Source organism: Pistacia vera, unplaced genomic scaffold (genome assembly GCF_008641045.1).
Source record: "Pistacia vera cultivar Batoury unplaced genomic scaffold, PisVer_v2 Contig1, whole genome shotgun sequence".
Classification (NCBI taxonomy): domain Eukaryota; kingdom Viridiplantae; phylum Streptophyta; class Magnoliopsida; order Sapindales; family Anacardiaceae; genus Pistacia; species Pistacia vera.
Window position 1 is genome coordinate 89,663 of NW_022195026.1, and position 13,749 is coordinate 103,411.

Here is a 13,749-nt window from a genome sequence, read left to right on the forward strand (position 1 = left end):
TGGGTTCTCTTCAGTTAGTATTTTCAGCAGATTCAAGTTCCTTTTGTGATTTGATCTCGGACAAAATGATAATTCACATCCATGGTGTTCATCTGCTCATGATATACAGGGTTTTTACTTAGATGAATGGCACTTTGACTGTCAAATACACAGTCACAAGTCCATCCATCAAACTTGCTTCCTTCAAGATCCATTGCAACAGTATTGCCTCCTTGAATGCATCAGTCACTACCACGTACTTAGCTTCTGTTGTGGACAGTGCAACCATGGTTGTAGTTGTGATTTCAATGATGCAGTTTCCACCTAAGGTGAGGCAATAGGTTGTAGTGGACTTCCTTGAGTCCTCGTCACCTGTAAATCAGAGTCTACATACCCAACAAGATCAAGTGTGAGAGTTCTTTTGCAAAAGTCTAATCCAAAATGCATTGTGTTGTTAATGTAATAAGCAGCCATTTAATGCAACCCATGTTCTATTCCTGGATTTGACATAAACCTACTTAGTAATGATATTGCAAATGAAAGATTGGGTCTTGTGTTATCATGGAGTACATGACAGATCCTATGGCACTTAAGTAAGGGATATTTTCCATTTTTAGCCTTTTAGCATCAATTTTGGGGCACTGTAATTTACTCAATGTAAAGTGACCTGCTAAGGGATGTTAATAGGTTAGTTCAGTCATTCCAAACCTAGAAGTCAGTTTTTACAGGTATGATAGTTGGTGAAGTCTCAGCCTATTTAATTTTCTGTTTCTATCCATTATCATCCCAAAATCTTTTTGCACACCCCAAGTCTTTCATATCAAATCAGCACTTAGTTTTGCTTTTAGTTCATCTATGCGTGACTTATATTTTCATATTAGTAGCATGGCATTTACGTATAGTAGTAGGTATATAGGCATTATTTATGCAAGCAAAATAGAAACCGATCATATTCGCTTCTAATAAACCCAACTCCTACTATTAATGAGTCAAATCCTTGTACCACTACCTAAGGGATTGTTAAAGGTCATAAAGGGACTTATGCAATAGGCAAACATGTTCGGTAGGTTCTATCCTTAAACCCAATAGTTGGCACATATATATCTTTTCTTCCAATTCACCAAGCAAAAATGTTGTTAACATTCAATTGTTCCAATTCTAAATCTAATAAGCCACATTGATAGCATTAGCCTAATACTCTTAACTAACTACTAGAGAAGATTTGTAAAGTCAATACCTGCCCTCTATGTGAAGCCCTTGCCACAAGTCTGGCTTTGAATCTGGTGGGTCTAAGCTTGTTATGCCTTTCTTTAATTGTTAAAGCCTTTACAGTCTACCAGTTTATGGTTAGTAGGTTTTGGGACTAGGACAGGTTTGTTCAGCTTTAAGGACTTCATTTCCTCCTTCATGGCTTCCAGCCATTTGTCTTTGCTTTGGAGTTGATGGCTTCTTGATAGGTTTCAGGTTCAGATCTTTGTGTCTCTACACCAGCAACCAAGGTTGTGTAGATTAGATCAGCATAGTGAACTTGTTGGGGGCCTTATCTCCCTCCTAACTCTACTCTTGCTAGTTGGCATTCTGCCAGGTTTTCATTTTAGGCTTCATCAGAGTTTTCAGGTTGTTCCCCTTCTTATCTTGTCCTCATTATTGGGCAGTGGTAGGGTTTTAAGGTTCAGAGGCTTCGGGTTGTTCAGGGTGCTCTGTCAAACTTGCTGTCCACCTCAAACTAAGAACTCTAAGTTTGATCAGGCATTTCAGTATCACTTCTTGACTTACCTGCATTGACATTTGAAATTTGCAAGGAAACATGACCTCATTAAAGCGGGGCATCCTTTTCCCACAAACAATAGACTGGTCCCTTCTTGATACCCTAAAAAAACACATTAAGGGACCGAGGCTCTAACATGCCATCTCGAGTGTGTGCATAAGTTGCACACCAAAAACCCTTGGTTAATTAAGGTTTGGTCTCCTCCTTGACCATCTCTCTTCTGAACATTTAAAGCCTATCGAACTTGAGGGACTCCTATTGATTAGGTAAGGTAGTGTAGTAGTTAGGGCTTCTCCCCAGAACGTTTTGGGCAAACCAGTAGAAACAAGAGCATCTAACCCTTTCTAGAAGAGTTCTGTTCATCCTTTCTGCAATCCCATTTGTTTGTGGGGTTCCCCTGATGTCCTATGCCTTAATACACCCTGATTACTACAGTAAGTAATAAACTCTAGCTAGGTTACAGAATCCATCCCATTATCATCCTTAGGGCCTTCACTTTTCTGTCTAATGGGTTTCTACCAAGATTTTCTAGCTTTGAACTTAGTCAAGGCTTCATCATTAGTTTGAGAAGGTATACCCATACCTTCCCATGTAATTGTCTATAATGTAGAGGAAGTGTGTTCCCTCCAGTGACTTGACCTTTTCAAGACCCCAAAGGTCAGTATGCACATAGTCCAAACACTTTGCAGCAAGATGAATTCTTTGTTGGGAAACTCATCCTGTGCTGTTTCCCAAGAACACATGTTTCAAAAAACTTAAATCAGAAACAGAGTCTTATCAAAATAACCTGTGGTTCAATGCATTCATGCTATTTTGGCCTATGTGGCCCAATCTCAAGTGTCATTTCTCTGTAGCAGAAACATTAGTGGACAATAGAGCAGTATTAAACACACCGGATAGTATTGACCACATAAGATATAAAGGTCATTCTTTTTAACACCCTTTATCAGTACATTTCCATTCTTGTACACTTCCAGGCAACCATTTTGTGCTTATAGGAGTAGCCAGATTCTTTAATGTTCCAAGTGAAATAAAGTTACGCTTAAGCCAAGTATGTATCTAACCCTAGTGAATAGAACCACCTTACCATCATTCAGCCTAATGGTTATGTCACCTATGCCTTGCACCTCACAGGAATGGTATTACCTATGAATACAGTTTCCTATTGACTAGTTTTAAGTCTTTGGAACCAATTTATGTTTGGACCATATGGAAGGTATAACCTGAGTCTAGCACCCACTCATTACCTCTATCCATGTTGGAAATAGTAAGTGTTTCAGAGTCTCAATGTATTGCTAATGCTAGCAGGTTGGTTTTAGTACTAGCCTATGTTCTTCTAGTCCATTCGTAACAATTTTTCTTAGAGTGTCTGTTTCATTACAAAAGAAGCACTTCCTAGATTAACTTAGGTTTCCCATTCCCTTACCTTTCTTCTGTTTTAGTGCCTAAGTTACTCTGAGAGGTTTACCAGATTCTTATTAAACTACCCAAAGTCAAATCTACCTTAACAAATAGAATATTACCATTCTTTATGTATTCTCAGTTCTAGTCCCTAGACTTTAAACCCAAAAACTATCAATCCACGCTAGGTACTGTTTCATATATTGTAAGGCATTCTTTACAAACTATGTATTCTTCTGTAGGGAATTTAACAGAATCATGGCAAGACTAGAGTCTCTTAGTTCTTGGTCAGTACCTTTAGGGTTGGGGCCATCTTTAGAAATTCATCCAAGTTTATCTAAAGATTTAGCTACATCCATTTTATATGAAAACAATGCACCTTAATTTAAGAAAGCTAATTGGTGCAAACTTAAGAGCATATAAAGATTTGAGTTTACCCCAGAGATCGATTGTAGATTCCAAGCCATCCACCTTCCACAGCAAGGTGTCAGACAGGTTCATAATGATAAATTATATGCTTCTTCGTCTACCTTGCCTTCTTCTTCAGCTTTCTATTTCATCTTTTGAATCAATTAAGTTTTTTAGCCTCTCTTATTTTCTTCTTCAACCCCATGTTTTACTTTAAGTGGGGTTTTAATTGGAACAAATTATTTTATTCTTTGTCTACTGTTTATACATTTTTTATATTATAGCAACCAAATTAAGCCAACTGTAATTCATAATATCATATTAAATTAAATCAAAATTAACTTATGATTCAAAGTTTGATTTTCAGTTGAAAGGCTCTTAACTTGTTCTTCCTTTCCAAATTTTAGTAAAGTGCACATTAATAAATTCTTCTTTCCAGAATTCTCAGAACTTCTTTAAATCAAGCATAAAATATGAGCTAATTTGATAACCATTAAATTTTGGGAAACTGCCGACTTGATAATATGATATATGTATTTGGACTAGATGATTTCATAAACGCAACGAAACTTAGAGGAACTCAATAATATTTGACTGTTACTTTCCTTACTTTTTGAAATTACTCGTACAGTCTTTTAATCTGTGACAAACAAATATGTTAAAATTATTAATATAGTTAGGTTTGTTTACTTCTTATATTATTTTTACAAAGTCCTCTTTTTTTTATCTGTAACAAGCAAGTAAAACCTCTCTATAGTCATAATGGTGAGAGATACTAATTTTATTACTATAAAGAGGTTAATTTAATGGAGGTGTAGTTACAAAAATTATAGTTTTGATTTCTTATTTTCTAATTCATGTTTTTGTAGTATAGTATTAGGATTTCAATTCAACGCTTCAATTACCTACTTTTAAAACGGATAAAAGATCGTTTCTTAGAACCAGTAAAAATAATTGTCATTAATGGAATTGTATGAAGTTAAGCATGGTGAATGATGAAAGCCACAGACAATTGTCAATGGTTTTAAGCGCTATAAAATTAGGATCACTAATGTCAATGAATTGTAAGTTACAAATGAAGTGGATGAGGTGAATAAAATAGTTACTATGGAATTGAGTAATCAGATTCGACAACTCACTCCACTAATTGAATGGATATTAATGTCCTCTTCGATTATCCAAATGAACACAAAATCGTGTTTGCTTTAACTAAAGAAAGAAATCATTGTTGTAATTAGACAAGAAGAGAAAGAAAATATCCTAAGGATAAAGTACGGAAATACAAAAAGCTTGTGCCATGAAGCTCTACATGCTTGAGAAACTAAAAATATTTTGGCTCCAACAAGAATGTATTTATGCTAACGAGCTATTACGTATTCATAAGGTAAAAAAGTATGATAACAATTTTAAAGATAAAAAACAATTTTAAATAAATATTTTATTTCATTTTAAACCTTTAATTTTACTAACAATAATATTTTTTTAATAATTTCAGAAATTATTACTATGTAGAGACAATTTTCCTTAAGGCGAGAATTAAAAAATTATAACTTATTACAATGTAGAGTTTATTCTTATATAACTATTCTAAATTGGGATTGGAATTTTTATGACTATGTATAGTTTATTCCTATATAGAGTATCACTATAGAGAAGTTTTACTGTAAATGTTTAGTATAGCTAGTCTCATCCTTAACATTATTTATACGAAGTCTTTTTAATTACAATAATGACTAGCCGAGCGAAAAATAATCAGAACTTTTTACTAATCTGTAACAAACAAATATATGTTAGGTGTAGTTGTCTCCTTTTTAACATTATTTAACAAAGCCTTTTCTTAATACAACAACAAGTTGAAGGGATAGGCAGCATCACATTAAAACTAAACAGTGGTAAAACTGTCAAGTTGACTAAAGATTGGTACATTCTAGAATTAAAAAGAAACTTAATTTCATTAGGTGTCTTAGATGAATCTGGTTGTAGTTATGAAGCTAAAAATGGTTACCTATATGTTTATAAAAATAACTGTTGCTTGAAGGGATAAAAAGAAATGGCTTGTATATTCGCCTGGATCCTATTATGCTGATTGTTTAAATTCTGCTTGGTTCTACTAACTTGAATGTTATTGAAAAATGGCACTTAAGATTAGGCCATATGAGCCAAAAAGGGCTGGACATCCTCATAAGCAAGGCCTGTTTGGTAAGGACCCTATTAAACCTCTTGATTTCTGTGAGACCTGCTTATGGAAGCAACACAGGTTGAGTTTCCAAAAGGGAATCACCTAGTGCCAACTGCTTAGAATACTTGCATGCTGATTTGTGGGGACCTGAAAAGGTCAAATCACATGGGGGTAGTAGTTATTTTCTATCCATAGTAGATGATTACAGTAGGAAGGTGTGGGTTTCTTACTTAGGACTAAGGATGAAGCTTTGGGTATGTTTAAAAGTTGGAAGGTCTTGTAGAGAACCAAACTGCAGAAGAATTAAAACCCTTGAACAGACAATGGTTTAGAGTTCGTAACCAGGAATTTGACTCCTTCTGCACTGAACATGGCATCCTAAGACATAGAACTGTTAGGAGAACCCCTCAGCAGAATGGGGTTGCTGAAAGAATGAACAAAACCCTTTTAGAGAAGGTGAGATGCCTTCTCTTTACATCCTGCCTTCCTAAGTCATTTTGGGGAGAAGCCCTTAACACAGCTGCTATCTTATTAACAGAAGTCCCTCTAGTGCCATCAGCTTTAAGTGTCTAAGGAAAAATGGAGTAATAGGAAACCTAGTTTAGGACGCTTGAGGACCTTTGGATGTGCTGTATACGTCCATAACAGTGAAGGGAAATTAAATCCTAGGTCACTTAGGTGGTCTTCCTAGGTTATCAAAAGGGAGCCAAAGGGTATAGGCTTTGGGATAGAAGTACCCCCGGAGTTAGAATAATAATTAGTAGGGATGTAATTTTCAATGAAATAATTTCCTTGCAAGATTGCTAACCCTGATGAGGATCAACAAGTAGCAATCCTATGAACCAGGACCAGCCTGAGAGAGTCCAAATTGAGGTAGAGTCTCTGAAATTCAACCTGGATTGGAACATAGGAAGTTGAAGTAAATGAACCAGATTTGGACCTTGACTTGAATGAGGAAAATGCAAAAGAACCTGCTGAACCCCATCCTGATCCTTTAGCCAGTACCAGCTAGCCAGGGATAGACTAAGAGAGAAATCAGGCCACCATCAAGATACTCCTATGCAGACTTGATCTACACAGCCCTGGTGGCAGGGGCTCAAGTTCAGAGGTTAGAATCAGACTGCTATGAAGAAGCAGTCAGATCCAAAGACAAAGACAATGGCAGCTGCAATGAAGGAAGAGATGTTGTCCTTAAGGTAAATGGAACCTGGTCTTTGGTTCCAAATCCCAAAGACCAGAAACTAGTTGAGTGTAGATGGCTATTCAAACTGAAGGAGGTATAACCTCTTCTGACCTCCTAGATATAAGGCTAGGTTGGTAGCTAAAGGCTACAACAGCAAGAGGGAATAGACTTTAACAAGATTTCCCCGTTGTGAAATATAAAACCATTAGGATTATGTTAGCCATTGTTGCCCATAAGGACCTAGAATTAGAACAGTTGGATGGCAAGACTGCCTTTTTGCATGGGAATTTGGATGAAAAAATTTACATGAGACAGCCCATAGGTTTTGCAGATAGAAACCTGCCAACCAGGTATGCTTACTTCACAAATCATTATATGGACTGAAACAGTCCCCTAGGCAGTGGTATAAACATTTTGATGCTTTTATTCTTAGTATTGGTTTCAATAGAAGCAATATGACAACTGTTTTATTATGCTTTATAGTGATATGCTTTGTATTTGCTACTGTATGTTGATGACATGCTTTTAATTTGCAAGTCTAAATCTAGGATAGAAGAGTTAAAGAAAAAATTAAATTCTGAATTTGATATGAAAGATTTAGGACATGCAAGAGAATTTTAGGCATGGTCATAGATAGAAACAGAAAGCATAATGAACTAAAGGTGCATCAGACTTCATATTTGCAAAAACTGGTGACCAAATTTGGCATGACAGGTTCTAAAGTAGTAACAGTACCTTTGGCTAGACATTTCATGTTAAGTAGAGTCAATGTCCCAAACGGTGCAGATTAATTAAAATGGAAAATGTTCCCTATGCTAATGTAATTGGATCTGTTATCTCTCCTTTGCAATTTCCCTTTTAAGCCAAATTATGTCAAATCCTGGTTTTGGCATTGGCTTGCCCTCAAATGGTTGCTTAGGTATATTAACAACATTAAATGTTGGTCTAGAATATGGAAAAAGATTTGACTCACTTGATCTTGTAGGTTTTGTAGACTGATTTTGCAGGTGACAAGGACTTAAGAAAGTCAACTACTACATACTTGTTTACCTTGGGGGGAAATGTGGTGAGCTGGAAGTCCCAGCTTCAGCAATCAGTGCACTATCCACCACTGAGGCGAATATGTGGCTATCACGAACGTATTCAAAGAAGCCCTTTGGCTCAAGGATTACTATCAGAGGTAGAGTTGCTGGATGGTACAGTATCTGTCTATTCGGACAGCCAAAGTGCCATCCACTTGTGCAAGAATCCGGGGTACCATGACCGGACTAAACATGTTGATGTTAAGTACCACTTGTGAGGGAGCTAGTTGAGAAAGGAGTGATCAGCCTGAAAAAGGTACCAACTGAAGACAATCTGCTGACATGGGAACAAGGTAGTCACTCCGGTTAAGTTCAAGACCTGCTTGAACTTACTGCATGTCAAATGACCTACAGCAATCGAGCTATGATAAGCAATTTGTGGTGAAAATGCATGATAAGGATATTTGGTTCTCTTGATTTGGTGGTATGTTAAAGCTTCAAGGTGGAGGTTGTTAAGTGTCTTTAACGGGGTGCTTGCGCCTGAAGTGAAACGCTATCGTTTTGGTGTTAGCTCAAGTGACAATCCTCAGCTATTGATTCCATTAGATCTGACGAACATTATTAGCTCATTAAGTCAAAGTATAAAGGTAGCCAGATCTGAGAATGTGCACAAGATGTATTCTCCTTCTCTCTCGCGTTTTACATCAGTTTTAGTCTCTTATTTTCTACTCTCTTGAACATTGTAATCAGGCTAGGCTTAGGTTTTGTGAATCTTGTTAGCAGAAATTAGAGTGGTGTTCGGTATAGGCTTTCAGTTTTGGGTTAGCTTATTGTGATACAGGGAGGTTCGAGTGATTGTTGTAAAGTGTAGAGTTGAGCGATTTGGGTTGTTATTGGATGTACTTGTAATACTTTGATCTTATAGTGCAGTGAGTCCCAATTTGCTTGGAGCTCAACGTGGACGTAGTTTAACCATTGGAAAAGCGAACCCACGTAAAAATCTTGTGTTCTTGATGTGGTCTTGGTATTAAGTCTTGTGATTCTGTTTGTGAGTGTTGATTGATAGGTTTGATTTCTGTTTCACGCACAACAGATAACATTTTCTTCAACCGAGGTATCGACTCGTTTTATCATCTGAATCAGGATAATAGTAGATTTTATATTTTCAAAAATGTTAACGGAACTAGAGATGTCTTGATGCAATTGATCTCACTTATGCAGGAGGCAGTAAAATCAACCCTGAACTTGCGGATACCAAGTTGGACATTTTCAACTGGTACCAAGCCAACATTAAAAAACGAGAATTTGACCGTACCAGCTCCAGGTTTGAAATACAATTAGATAGAGAAGGGTTCAATGTTAATTTTTTTCCAGGTGATCAATTAAATTGTTTTTTCTTGATTCAGGTAATTACTTTCTGTTACAGAAAATGGAGCTCCAGTGACAAATTAACCTTCAGTTCCCATCTTCTTTGGACAGAGGCCATTAAAGGTATCTTCATGGGTGATTTAATTATACAAACTTACAAAGTTTGAGATTTTTAACATTGACAAAGTTTTCTTTGTTCAGATGATCGGCCTCAATTTGACGCTTCAAGCAATACTCTATGGTCCTTATTTGCTTGCCGGTTATTCTAGTGGAGATGGGAAATGAACAAAAACCAGCTAAATCTCGTTCAGAATGGATAATTCCAGTTCCTGCTTCATACAATGGCAACGTGGTTACCCTTTCCCAAGTCTCGGAAATACAACTTTCGTCTGACGAACAACCGTGGTTACAATGGAAAAGTTCCCGGTACCAGGCACTAATGCTTCTGTTTATGCCACTTTTAGACTCATCTTTAACAATGCAACTTCTCAACATTTTGTCAGTCAAAGATGTTGCTAGGACCAGATGACAAACTTGTGGTCTCCAATTCTCCTCGAAATGGTAGCTCTTCCGTTTTCCAGTTGGTTGCTGGATTGGTGGGAAACCTGAAACAGTATCACTGGAGTTGGAAAGCCGAAAGGCTGCTTTGTGTATAGCGGTGTGAACTTTAACTCGTGTGCAATCCTCAAACTCAGCTGCAACAAGTCAGAGCCTGGATTTAACCAGGCCGCTATTGTAATGGGAAAAGGGATGAGTGAGTATCATCCTATCAGCTTTGTGGCAAAAGGAGAGGAGGAATTTTCTTCTTGCTCCGATTTTCAGCTTCCGAGATGAGTCGTACAGTGTTCATTTCAAAATAAACCTTGACGGAGAACTTGGGACTACCACAATTATATGAATTTTGTATTTCATTTATGCCTGAGGTTAAGGCTATTATAAATTTATTCAATTATATTTGTATAATATCTAATTTCTTTATGAATATCTTTTTCTTTCCAGTAACATTATCTATATCTTAGTTAATGAAATCTTTATAAAAAAAAACATGAGAAAAATTGTTAAAAGTAATATAACGGTGCAACAAGGAATGTTACCTTCGAAAAAAAATCTCGCTACAATAAAGATAAAAATAAAATAAAATGAAATAAGCACCGGTAGTATAAGTAAGATGCTCTATCATTCAAATGTATAATTAGTAAAACTATATATAATCATTCATATAAATTAGTAATTAACATATAATCATTCAAATTATGCTGTAATTGTTAATTAATAAAGAAATTGATACTTTAATAATAGAATAGGTTTCAATTAAAAGAAATTTTGGTTGACTTACAATTATAAGAAAAAATTTGTTAATAAAAAGTTACATATTGTTCACCAATACATTTATATTACCTACCCTATATTAATAGTGTATAAAATATGATCATCATTAGATAATTTGCTGTTTGGAGCCATTTGACAATGCTAAATATAAATTTTCGATAAAGTTAATTAACTTTATACAATTAAGGATGATGTGAATTTAAGTTAATTTATAACTTTAATTTGGAAATAATTAAATTTTTTAATTTTATTATCCTATTATTTTAAAATATTATACATATATTTGTGGTAAATTTGATTCCATTGTTACAAATTATAACCAAATTGACATTTTAATTCATAAATATTTGATAGAAAAATGAACTAATTATTGAATATTATTAATTAATAATAATTATTAATATAAATGAATTTACAACATTAATGAGGTTAGCTTGATATAATTTGATTAGTACTGCAATAACTTCACTAATTGAATTGTACCCCAAGTCTATATCTTTTATCATTACGTTTTTTTTTTTTTTTTTTTTCTAAAATTTATTCGAAGTTTTTATTAGTTTTTCAGTTGAACTTCTCTTTCTTATCGTACATGATAATGTAGTTCCATTCCACCCATAAATATACGTAGGACTAGAGCATTTTTTTTCTCAGGAGTAATCAAATGAAGGGTTTCATTTCTTTCAAGTATTGCTTGTGTTTCTCTTCTGGGGTTATGCCTTCGGTGGAGTGCACAAACAAATTACCAAAAAATAAAACCCGGAAAGTAGAAATGTAAAGGAGTATGAACAAAACAGAGTAAAAAGAATTTCTGTTGACTCATACCATGCCTCAGAAATTAGGTGATTTAGTAACTTTGATTGAATAAGGTTTTAGGGTTTAATCTTTATGGGGTTAATTTTGCTTCTATGTTACTGATCTCAGAGAGATAAAAAGAATTTCATGTTGGCTCGACTCTTTGACAAATGTATAGGGAAAATAGTGTTAAATTAGGATTAATTTTGTTTCCCTTTCTTATATGATTTATTTATTTACTTAGGGTTTCAAATTAGGAATTCAAGTAGTTTTCTACTTATTTAGGGTTTATATTTGAATTCCTAATATGAAACCCTAAATAAATAAGAAAATCAAATAAGAAAGGAAACAAAAAATAAATCTAATTAACAATACTTTCTTCTACATCATCCCCTCTTAAAAATAAACTTGTCCTCAAGTTTAGATCTGGGGGTGATACTGAAGTAGAGTAGTAAGTCCTCCTTTGTCTTAAAAGCTGTTTTCTACTCGTCCCAAGGTTAATTCGAAAATGTGGTAAACAATTGTGCCCCATGTAATCTATCATGCATATATCCAACCTAGGAATCGTAAACTGTACCCTATAGTAATTTAATTTATAGCCCTACTATCTACACATATCCTCCAACTCCCATCTTTCTTTGGCGTTAGTAAGGCAGGAACTACACATGGACTCATGCTCCTTGGATGTACCCTTTGCCAGTAATTCCTCCACCTTTTCTTTCAGAATCTCGCTCTCCTTTGACTCATCCTGTAATGAGGTAGGTTTGGCAAGCTGCTCTAGGAATTAGATAATATGGTGCTGATATCCTCAGGGTGGTAATCCGTCAGGTAACTCCTTTGGCATCACCTCACTAAATTCTTCCAATAATGGCTTGATTGCTTCTGGGTACTCTCTGTGTTCAATTCCCCTCAGTAGTCAAACTTGCTTCACAATCAGTGCATGCATCACCCTTGACGCCTTGAAAGCAACTTTTAACTCTGACCCCAAATGTGTAACAGTGAAGAAGGTCCGCCCCTCCACTTTAGAAGCTTTGGTTTTGAAACTCTTTTTCATTGGCAGCAAGGTGAATTGACGCCATCTTTCTCCAACTTATTGGTATTTTCTCTCCGTCATGTTGTGCTGCCACATCGAATTGTCATGGCCCGCAAAATAAAAATTACAAGCATCCATATCCACAACATCAAAATATACCTCATCTCCATATGGAACTTTGCAGCATTCTGTTACTTGAAGTTTCTCCGTTGCCTTAATCACCCAATAGTGTATGCGTTGGGGTGTTCTCAGTTTTCAGACCCAATTTCTCAACAACATCTCTACATAATGTTTTCACAACTACCACTATCAATAATAACATCAAATAAAGGTTAGTGATAGTGCACCTAGTTCGAAATAATTGATGTGTGGGTGTTGTCCTCCTGTTTTGGCATCAGCATCAGCCTCCTCACCACATAGTTTTGGCCATCATCTTCATCATCTCATGTCGTCATCATCCCCATATGAACCACAATAAACCTCCTCATCCTCTTCTCTCGTTCCACAACATGGAATGCTTTTTAAAAGGACAATCGCTAGTCTATGACCAAGTTGGTTACATTTGAAACACTTCCAAGGATCAATTTCATAGGGATTATTTGCAGCTTTCTGCCCTTCCTTCACATCTACTATCTTCTGTTTTCTAGCTGCCTTTCTTCTTGGCCAGTCATTGCGTGCAAGAACATGCTGACTTGCCTTATTCTTTCATTATTTGTCCTATAATTCTCCCCACTGTAATTCTTGGTGAATAATTTGGTCTACTCTTCTCTGCAACAATAGTTCAACCTTTAATGCAAAGTTTCGTGCCTTCGCTAAAATCATATGCTTGCACCCATATTTGTCTTTGATAACTGCTTTCAGACGCTCCAAATATCTGCAACCTGTGGCCTTCAATCTCCCTCAAGTCATTCCTTTCCGCCAACCTCATAAACTCTGTGGTATATTCATGCACAGATTTATGCCCTTGATGACATCTCTGGTACTGTTGGAATAAGATCTGTTCATAAACAGGAGGGAGAAAATCCCTTGTAACAGTGCTGCCTTCTTTACCATGTTCTAATTGGTGCTCTTCCCTCACGAAATCTTCTGGCCTGAATCTTTCCTACCAAGCAAAAGCTTTCCTTCAATCTACATGCGAACAGCTTACCTTCTCCCCTTGGGATCTCCATATATCAAAAAACTATCTATTCTACCATCCAATCCAAAAAATCTTCAATTTAAAACCATTAAAGCAAGGAATATCTACCTTTAATATGAACTCGTGGATTCTCTGTCACCAACTGATTT